The sequence below is a fragment of the Oryctolagus cuniculus genome, chromosome 8 (assembly GCF_051225735.1).
Source record: "Oryctolagus cuniculus isolate XC-2025 breed Fujian yellow rabbit chromosome 8, ASM5122573v1, whole genome shotgun sequence".
NCBI classification, from domain to species: Eukaryota; Metazoa; Chordata; class Mammalia; order Lagomorpha; family Leporidae; genus Oryctolagus; species Oryctolagus cuniculus.
Window position 1 is genome coordinate 35374543 of NC_142874.1, and position 10671 is coordinate 35385213.

Here is a 10671-nt window from a genome sequence, read left to right on the forward strand (position 1 = left end):
TGGAAAACAAAGCTTCATAAATTGTCTCTCTAGACATGTACTTGTAGAGCATTTGATTTATTTGTATTAATGTATTTCCCAATCTCATTCCAAAGAAGACTTGAAGCACATGGCTTCCATCTAGAAGTAATAAAATACTAAAGCTATAAAAATGCTAATGATTAACATTTAAAATCTGAAATTTGGAGAGTGAGCAAGAAAAAGATTAAGAAATAATAAAATTATTCTGAAGAAATTTAGTATTGAATATAGGACATAATGAAGTGTAAACAAAAAAAATTCAACAAATCAATCAGAATCAGAAAAACTCATGTGACCTCAGGAGAAGAGATGGTTCCAATATCATAGCTGCATGCAGGTTTCAGCATTTCCACTCCTAAACTTTTGAGTATTCGAATCAACTTATAATCTGATACATGGACTTAATACATTCTATAAGTTATATAGGTTATCATTAGGATATTAGTTTAGATGTCTCACAGTGGCCTATATATTAAAATTTTGGTTTCAAGAGTGATGCATTTGAGAGATAGTAGAACCATTAGGGGGTGGATCTGTAGGGAATTCCTTAGGTCTTTGGGTTAAATCCTCAGAAGGTATTTCTTACAAAGAGTTATTATAGAAATCTGCCTTTAGGCCCAATTCTTCTGCTTCCTGGGTTACCATGTGATTCTTTTTAGTTTTTTAAAGATTCATTTATTTTACTTGAAAGTTAGAGTTACACACACACACATACACAGAGTCACAGAGAGAGAGAGAGAGAGAGAGAAAGAGAGAGAGAGAGACAGAGGCATCTTTCATCTGCTGGTTCACTCCCCCAGAAGTTTGCAACAGCTACAGCTGGGCCAGGCCAAAGTTAGGAACCAGGAGCTTCATACAGGTTTCCCACATAACTGATAGGGGCTGAAACACTTGGGCAATGTTCCACTGCTTTTCCCAGGCCATTTGCAGAGAGCTAGATCAGAAGTGCAGCAGCCAGGATACCAACCAGCACCTATATTGGATGCCAGTGATGTACCCAGCAGCTTTACCCACTACATCCCAATACTGGTTCCTCCTATGTGATTCCTACCCTGCATATGTTCTACCACCCTCCATGGGGATTTCTCCATGGCCTGCATTGTGATATTGGGGCTTTCTGCCTCCAAAATTGGAGCAAAATAAACCTTTCCTGCTTTCATAAGTAGTTGTGTCAAGAATTTTGTTGTAGTTAAAAACATGGTGATATTATATGTATATAATAAATACATATGCATTTTTATTTGAGGGTACTTCAACAATTCCATGGGAAAATGGAATAAAAGAATAATTTTAGTGTAGAAACTTTTAAGAATCTACGCATAGTATATTCATAATGCACATTTTTCATGGACTATTTGAAGACCTCTCATATGCATAGATCTCAAAGTTTTTGCATCAAAATTATTTTTTTTTGACAGGCAGAGTGGACAGTGAGAGATAGAGACAGAGAGAAAGGTCTGGTTCATCCTCCAATGGCCACCGCAGCTGGCGCACCGCGCTGATCCAAAGCCAGGAGCCAGGTGCTTCTCCTGGTCTCCTATGCGGGTGCAGGGTCCAAGAACTTGGGCCATCCTCCACTGCACTCCCGGGCCACAGCAGAGAGCTGGCCTGGAAGAGGAGAAACTGGGACAGAATCCGGCGCCCCAACTGGGACTAGAACCTGGTGTGCCAGTGCCCCAGGCGGAGGATTAGCCTATTGAGCCGTGGCGCTGGCCGCAAAATTATCTTTTAATTTCATTTTCTACAAGTTTTCTGAAGTACTCTTGTCTGTGTTATACATAGACATGTGAGTAACTATATCTCACATTATATAATATTTACTAACTGTATATAGCTTATTGTGTTGTATACATTCAGTCATATATACCTAAAACTCAAAGACCTTATAAATTTAAAATCAATAGACTCTTTTCAGCTTATATTAGTCTACTGATCACTCCTGTTAAATTCATGGTATTAACTAATAGGTATTAATAGGTGTGTATTAACTAATTCCTTCATCAAATATTTATCAGGTACTTGTTATATTCTTGGCCCAATAAGAATTAGTGAGCAGGGTTGATGTTTGGCCTAGTGGATAAGATGCCCACACCTTATATTCAAGTGTTCTGGCACCTGACTCACATTTCCTGTAAAACCCCAGGAAGCAGCAGTGATAACTCAAATGACTAAGTTCCTGGCATCCACACTGGAGATCTGTATTGAGTTCCTGGCTCCTGGTTTTAGTGTGGCCCAGCACTGGTCACTACAGGCATTTGGGGAAGGAACAATTGGATGGGAGTTCTCTCTCTCTCTCTCCTCTAAATTAATACATAAATGAATGATCTTTAATAATAATTGTAGTATTTTATGGGACACATTTTATTTCATAACAACATGTGTTTGCCTCCCTTTAAAAATGAAGAAGTAATTCTTTTTTTTTTTTTTCAAAGTTTACATTTAAAGAAGAACTTGTAGAATCAAACCGAAAATTACAAAAGGCATTTTGAGAGATAATAGGGAGGATATGATATAGAATGGGGGGGTCAATAAGGACTTCCACAGAATAGGATATTTATGCTAAAATGTGCAGTTTCATCAGCAATTGCCATAAGAAGTAGAAGAAGAGCATTTGAGGCAGAGAAAATAGCATACAAAGGGGTCCTGGGTGTGAAAAATGTTCAGTGTCTTCCAGGAAGTACAAGAAGGCTTAATTTTCTAAAACACAATGAATTAATCAGTGGCAATAAGGTGGTAAAGAGATTGATAGGGCCTAGGTCATGAATGCCTCCCCTCAAGGCCTTGCTAAGGGATTTGAATTTCATTAGATATGTAATGAGAAGGTCAGTCTGGCATCAGTGTAGGAAATGAACTGGGAATAAGATTGCAAGGAGGGAAAATGGGTTAGAAGATGGTTCAGAAAACTTAGTGAGAAATACAAGACTATGATGGAGGCAATGGAGATGAAAAATTGGGTGATATTTAGCAAGAAAAGCCAGCCAATCAAAGTTTGAAGAATGATCAGGATTTTGATAGAGCAATCAATTTCATTGTGTTACGATTAAGTGAGATGGTAAAGACCAGGTCAGAAGTGGGTTCAGTAAACAAAACTGAAAACATGATTCTGCTTAACACTTCTTAATATGCATTCAAAATCAGATGAGAAGTTGTGGGGTTAACAGGGCCACTCAAACTTCGTACTTTTGGCATTATGAAACAGGTCAGTCTTTTTTTTAAGAAGAGTTTATTAGGGGAAACCTGACAGATTGGAATGAAGGGGTGAAGAAGGAAAAAAGAGAAAAGGAGAGTGTAAGAGCAAGACAGAGACAGAGGTCAGAAAATGGAGAGAGAGAGAGAGAGGGAGAGAGAGAGAGGAGAGAGATGTGTTCAGGAACAAGTCCTTTTAAAACTTTGCCAGGGGGTGGAGAGGGAAGTAGGAGCAGTGAATCCCATTAGGATGGGGGTGTAGCTGACACTGGTGGCAATGGCAGCAGGGCTAGAGCATAGGATGGTGTCAGGGTGTAGATCACACCATAGATAAGACTGCACCACTTTACTAACATCCCCCTCTTTTTTTTTTTTTTTAAAGCAAGAATCGTGTGGGATTACATTAGCCCCAAAAGTCCAGGAGGAGTAGAGGGACGATGATCTGTCTTCAGAGCTACTTCCTGCTGGCATGGGGCAACGAGGTACTCTTCACCTACATGTGGTGATATCTCAAACCACTGTCTCCCGCATGGGGAGCCGAGTATATCCCTGTAGCAGCATTTGGTTGATGGACCGGGCTGCTGAAGGCCTTGGTTCATTCCATTATAAACTCCTGTAAACACTTAAACAGACACTGTAGTATAAAAGACAGAGTGAGAATAGAGAGGCTATGATTACAAAGGAATGCGGCCCAAAGTGGGCTAGACAGGGTTTAGAACAAAGGATAGAGTTATTACTAGAGAACATAAGAAAGGTGCTATCTAAGCCACGACTAAGTTTTCTAATTGAGGCAAATAGAAACTGACAGAAGGGGCCTGATAATCTGTTGGGCTTTAAGGCCTTGTCAGTTATGAGGCCCAGACCTATGGATCTCTTCACATGGGGTACATCCTAAGGGAACTGTGAACCTCCTTGGGGAAGGCACCCTGTTGACTTCCATTACCACGCTGGCCTGGGAGGAGAGCTAGCCAGAAAGGCAGGTGGCATCTCTAACAGGAAATTTACAGTTCCGCCTGCGATGTTACTGACCCTACTTGGCCATCCCGAGCAGCAGTGGTCACTTTGGAAGCCGGGCCGAGTGAAGGGCTTTTCAGCTTGGAACCAGCAAGATCTGTGGCTCTGATCTGGGTGTCCTTCGACTCCAGGGCAGTTCCACATCCAGTGATCCAACTCTTGGCTGGCAGAGCTGCCAGGGCCCTTCATAAGCTGACCTCTGCTGAAGCCCAGCTGGGCTTACCACATTGAAAGCCACTGCAGTGGACTGGCCTATTGGGTCTCCTTGATGGCAGATCACTGTACAGAGCAGTCTTTAATAGGCCTGCCACCTATCTTTACATTGCTTCTGATGCCTAGCTTTCTTTTCCTCCTGGTTTTTGTTAAAGTAGAACAAAGGTCAGTTTTTATTGGTTGTGTGGCCCTGGCTGTTTTAGGATGTTTAGCACCATCTCTGGTCTCCATCCCCTAGAAGCCAGCAGAACCTCTTCTCACTTCCTGTAATAACAACCCAGAATATCTCAAAATAATGCAAAATGCCCTGAGAGTGGGTGGGTAAAACCAGCACCAATGGAGAATTGCTGTGTTAGAAATATAATTTGAGGCTTTTTGGAATATAGATGAAACCTGAAACCCATGAAAATGTAAGAAATCACTCAAAGAATTTCAGTTCCATCAGAATTGTGTACCAAATACATGTAGAACTCCTCACACCCCCAGCACACACGCTATGTCAGAGTTGCTTGATGCCATATAACCATATTAAAAATTTAATACTATAAACATAGGAAAGATAGCAAATCCACAGTTATTATAATAATCATCTTTTTTAAAGGAATGAAACTTCATTCAACAATCATGGAGCAAATGGTGCCGTAGCCCTGGTGGAAATGTTAATACCCTGGAAATAACAATGGGCTTGGATTTTAACAGCAGTGCATGGACTGCACAAGGCAGAGTTTAATAACTCTTTTATAAAAAAGTCCTTTAATAAAGTCCGTTCCATAGAAATATGATGGGTCCATGAAACGTGAGCATTAAACATCTGTGTACAGATTCAGCACCTGACAAGGTATCTCCCATTTCTATACTTCTTAGGAAAAAATCTCCAAGAAAAATGCCTTGACCACGTCACATTTTGGTTTGGAGTCCAAATTTTCAGAAGGTCAGAACCCCCCCTGCTGAAATATTATTATAAAAGTTGATCCTTGTGCATACTCAGGATACATAGAAGAGATAAAGAAAATTTTCTCTGGAGAGTCATCCTCACCACCAGTCACATTAACTAAAAGCCAACCACTCTAATGGAGATTCAGAATTAAAAATGGAAATGTAAAGAACTATTTGCTATAAACTCAAAAGACATAACAAATAGAATGTTTATTCTAATCTTTGAACCAAAAGAAACCTGCAGCTGACTATAATGGTGATATGAAAAATAATTAAAAACATAAAAGGAAATTATTATAACATATGGACAAGAGATCATTAAAAAGAAGCAAAATGGATATCTTGAAATGGAAATTATAATAAATGAAATCATAAATAGAATGTAAAATAAACAGTAGGCTATTGCTAAACAGAAGATTAAGGCCTGGAAGATAAAGATGATAAAATATAGATAGCTACTATTTAAGACAGCTTAAAAATCACTTCTTTATGGAAGAATGTGGGGATAGGACAAATACTTATCTATAAGAGTTCCAGGACAAAATGGCAACAATTGAAGAGACAACGACTGATTTTCCAAAATTGTCTTTATAATGTCTTTTTTTTGAAAGGTAAATTTATAGACAGTGAGAGAGAGACAGAGAGAAAGGTCCTCCTTCCATTAGTTCACTCCCCCAATGGCCGCCACAGCCGGTACTGCACCAATCTGAAGCCAGGAGCCCGTTGCTTCCTCCCAGTCTCCCATGTGGGTGCAGGGACCCAAGTAGTTGGGCCATCCTCCACTGCCCTCCCAAGCCACAGCAGAGAGCTGGACTGGAAGAGGAGCAACTAGTACCTGGTGCCCCAACCCCAGGGTGCTGGTGCCACAGGCGGAAGATTAGCTTAGTGAGCCACGGTGCCGGCTTTTATAATGTCTTAATCTGTTTTCCATGGCTATAAGAGAATATCTGAGACTGGATAATTTATAAAAGGAAGAGTTTTATTTGGCTCACAGTTCTGGGAGTTATAAGCCTGAGATTGTGTCATAACATGGTAGAAAAGCAACTCATCTGGCAGGTGCTTGGGGAAAACAAAGGACCAGAGTGGCCACCTTGCTTTGTGCCACCACAGTGGCAATCAAATTTCAAAATGAGTTTAGATGGGGACAATCCATATCCAAGCCACAGCAGCACAGGTTCTCCAACTGACTGGTCCTGCATAGTTTTGTTACTTACAGTACCAAAATAAAAAGACCAAAAAGAAAAGTTATTTAAAACTTTATTTAAGTTTTTTTTTTTTTTCCAGGGCACTGTCAAACATGAAAACGAAAGCTAAATCTGCTTCCTGTTTTATTGCTTTGATGTTGGGACCCCACAGATTAAATCAAAGATCCCCAATCTCAGCCTCCAACTTTCACTTGGTATTCAAAAACATACATTGTCTTTAATTTTAAAGTGTCCTTTTAAATTAAAGTTATAAGCAATTTTGTTAAAGGAAAAAGTAATTTTCTAGTTTTGTGAAAACATGATATAATATGGCTTCTTTTGTGCTAAAATATTTCATTGACACTATATGAGTATTTGAAATGGATGTGTTCTCTGAATATTAGAAAATTATGTACAAATCAGCTAATATAATTTTAAATGATTTGAAAAATTTCCAATAAGTTTAAAAGTTTTGTCTTGTTTCTCACCAGTGGCTGATTGCACTCAGTTACACATTTCTTTAATAGTATAATTAAATATATGAACATTTTTCTATGCTCTTCTATTTATGGCATACAGATCTTATCATATTTTGCTCTATTCTAATTTATGATATTTCAATATTATTTGACTGTAGGTGGTAAACACTAAATTTGGTTTTGTAGTTAAGTCTGAGAGCCTTTATTTTTAATAAGTTAACTTTAATCATTTTTATTTTATTGTCACATAATTGCTTTTGGTTTACTGCTAATAATGTTAATTTCATTCTGTTTCAGGTTACATGTTCCTATTTTGTCATCAGTTCACTAACCTGTATTTTCAGTAATACATTAATTACAAGTAGTGTAGGAATTGCTAGATTTATTGAGAAATTTCTATATGCCAGATACTTCAAAAGGAGTTTCTCTTTTAAGCTACATGAGAACTTGTGACGAAGATACTATGATTATCCTGATACAGGTCAGGTGACTGAGCCTGAGGGAAATAGACAACTCCTTGAGTGTCACCAAAGAAGAAAGGGTTTACACTCAGATCACTGGACCCAAGAGCTGGTGCTCTTACCCTCTAGGCTATGTTTCCTTCCCAAATAATAACTCAATTAAGGGTTTTTTTTGGGTAATAACTGCTTAAGACGTTATTGCCACATTTTACAGATGAAGGAAGTAGCATGCAGAGATGTTACTGGTATTCCTCAAGGTCACACTGTGAGGAGGTAGACGGACTAGCAGGCAATTAAGTCAGGTCCAGGTCAGAATGAGGAAATGAGATGTCTTGAGGAGGTGCAAAATGCATTCTTCTCCCCAGAAGCTAACTTTAGTAAGACAAAATGCCAATCCCGCTCCTCTGTGTTTCCATTTTCATCACGAGACTAACAAGCAAGTAGTGATTCCACTCTTCTGAGTTTTTAGTTTATCGTGAGAATAGAAAGAAGGTACCAATTATACCCTTCTTCTTTTTTTTCAAAGAAACATTTTATATAAGGAATACAAATTTCATGCATTTCATAAGTACAACTTAAGGGATATAGTGATTCTTCACACCATACCCACCCTCACACCACACTCTCACTCTACTTTCTCCTCCCTCTCCCATTCCCAGTCCTATTCTCTACTAAGATCTATTTTCAATTAACTGTACACACAGAAGACCAACTGTATACTAAGTAAAGAGCTCAACAGTTTGCACACACACACACACAAAAAAAATCTGTTCCTCAACAGTCAAGACTGAAAGAATTAAAATTGCAGGCCTAAACCTCCTTTCAAAGCTGAAACCCCGTGGGGCGGGGTTTGTATAGTTTCGGTACCTTATCTTTCACCTGTGTGAGGATGAGGGGCCAAAGCTGTGTAACCCTTGCCTCACCTGTCCTTCCCGCTACTGAGATATCCTTTGAATTCCCCACGCGTGTTTTGAGTTTCCTGTGATGTGAGTTAATTTGCTAATGATTTCCCCGCAATGTGAAGTGATTTGCTAAATGGTACCATGTGGAATGTCTCTGAAAACCCTATAAAAACCCTGACCTTTGACTTCTTGGGGTGGCTCTGTTCCTTTGTGTTCAGAGTCCCAGCATGCTGGTTCAATAAACCCCTTGCTAATTGCATGAGAGGTCTCTTGGAGTCGTTCATGGGGCGGTGGACGTTTCTCGACCCTAACAAAGACAAGGACTGTTTAAAGTCATTGAATTTCAAAGTCATTGAATTTCAAAGTTAATTTCACTGCTTTTATTTTTTTTAGAAAATCAACTTTAAAGAAGCACCCAAGAACGATACATCTTTTGTGAGTGCTTAGACATAACTATAATTTATGAGACATAAGAGTATCCTCCACTTAATAAATTAGAAGAAAGTAAGTACTTGAAAACAAGTTTTATCATTAATTAAGGAAGACCTAAGAAAATAAACAATGGAATTGGACACTTATGCATAAGTAATACTTATGAGACATAAGAATATCCTTCTGATGGCATTTTTGTTTTATCCTGATCAAGCTAGACAGGATTAGGATTTCAGCTTTTTGACAGGTTTTGTCCCAACCTCTGATTGATTGTTAGCTGTCCTGTTTTTTGTTTTGTTTTTGTTTTGTTTTGTTTTCCCCAAAGTTGTGTTTAAAAGACAGGACCATCACAGTTTCTTTTGTCTTTCTCTCTTGGATCCCCCCTCCCAGCTGCTACAGCGGGAACCTTCTGACTTACATTTCGCTTTTCTCACTGCCTTGTCTGCATGGAAATCTTCTACTTGAGACAATAATCCAGTTTCTCTGCTTCATCTTCAATTTCTCTGTACCAAATGCTGCTAATGAGCAGCCTGGGGGTCTGGTTCCTGAGGGCTGGCTGGATGTTTCCTAGGGAAATGACTGGGAAGGTAGATGCTTTATTTAGTAATCTTACCAACTGACAGCAAAGTATGGTGGTTAAAAATCCAATATTGAGATTAGACAACGTCTAAATTTGGGTCTCAGACAGGCTACTTTTCTTGTCCTGTGTCCATGGCCAAGTTGTTAAACTCTACTGAGCTTCAGATTCTTTATCTGTGGACTGGGAAAGAAAATATCAGTACCTGGATGCTTGGATTGCTGTGAGGATTAAGTGAGGAACTGAGTTTGAATTGCTCAGTACACAGTGCCTGGCATGGAATACGTGCTATCAATGTTTCGTTTGAAAAACAAATAGGAACAGCATTTCTCCCATCAGACATGAATTTCCTGTAGTCTCAAATTTTCTCTTTTTATTGCTTCCCTCTGGTGAATCTCTTTGATTTGGGAAATGTTTTGGTTCTTGCTCAGATACATTAAGGTCTTGAGAATGCATAAACTCTTGGTAAGCACTTTAGTTAGATATGTTTCTATTTATTTACTGTTTATTTACCTTATACATTTTTTTTGTCCCTGGATTCTTCAAGCTTTTCTTCATTAGTAATCTAGCCTTAGATTTTACATTTAAAGGCAGTAACATAATTTATGACTCTTTATAATTTTATAATCAATATCTTTTATAATTTTCCTGAAAATCTAAATAGATTTTGTCTGTGTTCATATTGAAACCTGAACCTTAAAATTTATTTAACTCAGAAATTTACTATTACACTTTTTTTGTGAAAAAATTACACTTTTACTCAGAACTTTGGTTTGGATTTTAAATCTCAAAGAATTCTAATCAGCTGAGCTCTCTGCTTATGGAAAGAATTTCAGCAATGTCTCAAAATAAGGGAAGGGCAATGCTGCTTCTTCGGATGGATTACCTTGGCCTTCTCAGAGAATGGTTTAGATATCTCTGGAAAAATAGAAGTCTTTCTTATAATCCAAAAGCTACATTGGTGATAGCTGAACAATTTTCATTAAAATACTCAAGTGAGAGAAAATATGGTTCAATGGAGAGAACACTTTGGGGTGGGGGTAGGGAAAGCCAATTCCTTTGAATCTGATTGCAACATGAGCAGTTTTTCATAACCTTTGACTTGTGCAGGCTTTGGTTTACTTATGTGGCATGTTGGTTCAATTCCACTTCATTTAATTTTGCAATTTTGTCTTATTCATAAATTACTCTGGAATAAACTTTATATTCTAAAAAGTTAAAACATTTAAATATTATGAGTAATGGATGCTGTTTTGCAAAAAAAAA

At 38.3% G+C, this 10671-nt stretch overlaps 1 long non-coding RNA gene across 1 annotated transcript; it reads left to right on the forward strand.

Moving 5' to 3' along the window:
- The first annotated feature begins 3589 nt into the window (after window positions 1-3589).
- On the forward strand, window positions 3590-8654 carry LOC138843373 (uncharacterized). Its single transcript, XR_011378014.2, has 2 exons — window positions 3590-3689; window positions 6655-8654. It is a non-coding gene; the product is annotated as an uncharacterized LOC138843373 (long non-coding RNA).
- The last annotated feature ends 2017 nt before the right edge of the window (window positions 8655-10671 follow it).